This window comes from Eriocheir sinensis, unplaced genomic scaffold (assembly GCF_024679095.1).
Source record: "Eriocheir sinensis breed Jianghai 21 unplaced genomic scaffold, ASM2467909v1 Scaffold138, whole genome shotgun sequence".
Lineage (NCBI taxonomy): Eukaryota > Metazoa > Arthropoda > Malacostraca > Decapoda > Varunidae > Eriocheir > Eriocheir sinensis.
In genome coordinates this window covers 450,911-453,983 of record NW_026110717.1, presented here as the reverse complement: position 1 = coordinate 453,983, position 3,073 = coordinate 450,911, and positions in this window count along the sequence as shown.

Below are 3,073 nucleotides of genomic sequence, written 5' to 3'. Positions count from 1 at the left end.
AATGGATTCAGTAATTTCAGCTTAAACTGCTGGATTTATAAAAATATGTGGAGGAGTAATTAAAGAAACTGTACTTTCATGGGAAACTTAAATAACTTCTTCACTAACTTCAACATCGTAGAAAGTGACATTTTACGCACAATTGAAAAGATTAAAGTAAGCAAAGCTCCTGGTCCAGACAAAATTACCCCTAGGGTCTTAAAAGAAATCAAACATCAAATTTGTAAACCGCTCTCCATCATATTCAATAAATCTTTAACAGCTGGAAAAGTTCCGTCGGATTGGAAACTTGCAAATGTCACACCAATTTTCAAAAAGGGGGACAAGTCTCATCCAGGAAACTATCGACCAATTAGCCTGACATCGATTGTTTGTAAGTTAATGGAGACTATCATTCGTGACAATATGGTGAAATTCTTCGAAGAAAATAATACAATAAATAATTCGCAACATGGCTTCCGTAGTAAACGTTCGTGTTTGACTAACTTACTTGATTTTTTTCATTATATTTTTGAGGTGTTCGATGAAAGCAGATCAGTAGATATCATATATCTGGATTTTCAAAAGGCATTTGATAAGGTCCTCCACCAACGATTGCTCAGCAAACTACTGGCGCACGGTATCTCGGGTAACATTCACAATTGGCTTGCGGACTGGCTCTCTGAACGGAAACAGAGAGTAGTTCTAAACGGTGTTACATCTAACTGGCTCGATGTCAGAAGCGGCGTACCTCAAAGATCAGTGCTTGGCCCCATGCTCTTCTTAATCTATGTTAATGATATCGATGATGGGCTCACTTGCAAAGTATCAAAATTTGCTGATGACACAAAAATTGCTCGTAAAGTAACTGCGACACTCGACGAAGAAGCTTTACAATCAGATCTAGATCGACTTGCACGTTGGGCCAATCAATGGCAAATGAAATTTAACGTTGACAAATGTAAAGTGTTGCACATCGGAAAAAATAACAATCGCGTTCGGTACGTAATGAATGGCCAACAACTTTCTGCAGTAAGTAAAGAAAAGGATCTTGGAATCACTATATCAAGCGATTTAATTAAAGCCCGATCAGCATTGTTCAGAGGTAGTTAAAACTGCAAACAAATAGGTTGGCTTCATCGGACGAGTCTTTAATAATAAATCGGAAAAAGTAATATTAAAACTGTATAATTAGTTGGTTCGACCCCGTCTAGAGTACTGTGTACAGTTTTGGTCTCCCTATTAAAGAAAAGACATAGAAAAGTTGGAACGGGTTCAACGAAGAGTAACAAAGATGATTCCTAGATTGAGAAATTTGTCATATGAACAAAGGCTTAAAGAAGTAAATTTATTCAGCCAATCAAAACGAGGAATGCGAGGCGATCTAATAGAAGTGTTTAAAATGTTTAAAGGATTCAGTGATATTAATGCGGAAGATTACTTTACAATTGATCGATCAAATAGAACAAGAAGAAATCACAATTTGAAGATAAGTGGTAAAAGATTATCGTCGCACGAAGCTAAACACTTCTTCTTCAATCGAGTTGTTAATGTTTGGAACTCCCTACCCTGTGATGTCGTTGATAGTACAACAGTTACGGCCTTCAAGAACAGATTAGACAAGTGTTTTGAATCCAACCAGCAACTAAGATATTACTCATTGTCGTAATAACGTTAAGTTCTTTCGAATACTGGTGTCCTTGTCCGCTTTTATCGCCCGGTTAGTGGTAGCAGTAATGGTAGTTCTTTCCTCTTTCCTACATAATTTCCATGCAGGTTTTCCATGCTGCTTGGTTCTTTTTCCTTTCCTGCCAGCTTTGGCTGGAGGGATGTGGGGTGGGGAGGAGCCTTCGCCTTTGCTGTCCTTCATCTTCCACCTTTGATTAGATAGTTAGTGTAGCTTGTCACAAACAGCCTCGTAAGGACCAGCAGGTCTGCTGTTGTTTGTTCTTTCTTTGTGTTCCTTTGTGTTCCTTTGATAATGGCTGTGTACCTGGCGGGGAGACGGATGACGGGAGGGGAGGGGAGGGGAGGGAGGGGAAGGGAGGGGTGGAAATGAAGGGAGGGGAGGGAAGGAAGGGCGGGGAGAGATAGATGAGAAAGGCTGAAGAGCTGGACAGGAGCAGACAGGAGATGGATGAAGGGGCGGTAAGGAGAGGGGAGACGGGTGACGGGATGATTAGGGAGAAGAGGAAGAAGACGAGAGAGGAGAGAAAATAGGGACAGGAGGGTGAAGAGACGAAGGAAAGAGAAGAGAGAAGAGACGGATGAAGAGAAATAAAAAAGAAGAGAAAAGGAAGGGAGGAAAGAGAAGGAATAGATAAGGGGAGAAAATATGCAAGGAAGAGAAAGGGGAGAGGACGATGGTACAGGAAGGGAGGAGAGGGACAGGAAGGATGAGGAGAGAAGAGGGAGAGGAAGAGAAGGGAAAAGGGGGGGAGGAAGAAGAAGGGGAGGTGAGAGGAATGGAGATGAGTGAAGGGGAAGAGGAAACGTGAAAAGTGTGACTGGGGATAAAGAAGAGAGGGAGAGAGAGGAGGAGGGAAAGAGGGCTGGTGAATGTGTAATGGCTAAGGAAGGGGAGGGAAAGGAAAATGGGTATGTACTAAGAGAAGGGAAGGAAAGAGTAGACGCAGAGGAGGAAGAAAGGGTGGACGAAGGAGAGAGAGAGAGAGAGAGAGAGAGAGAGAGAGAGAGAGAGAGAGAGAGAGAGAGAGAGAGAATTTACATAGATTTACATAGAAAATATGACCACACAGACCCCATGGTCCAGACTTGGTGGTCTGTCCTTAAACCTAAGTGATTTTACATTAATCAGAAGACTCCAAAACGTTGCATTTCTACTCTAGTTGATATTAAGTTGAAGGAAGTGACGGTCGAGCTTATTTTTGAAGGAGTCAATCGTGTTACACTGGACCACTGATGATGGGAGCTTATTCCATTCTCGCACTACAACGTTGGTGAAGAAAAATTTGGTGCAGTCTGAATTTACTTGTCTACATCTGAGTTTTACGCCATTGTTACTCGTGCGCAAAGTGTCATCGATCATAAACAATGTTGATCTGTCTACATTCGTGAAACCATTAAGTATTTT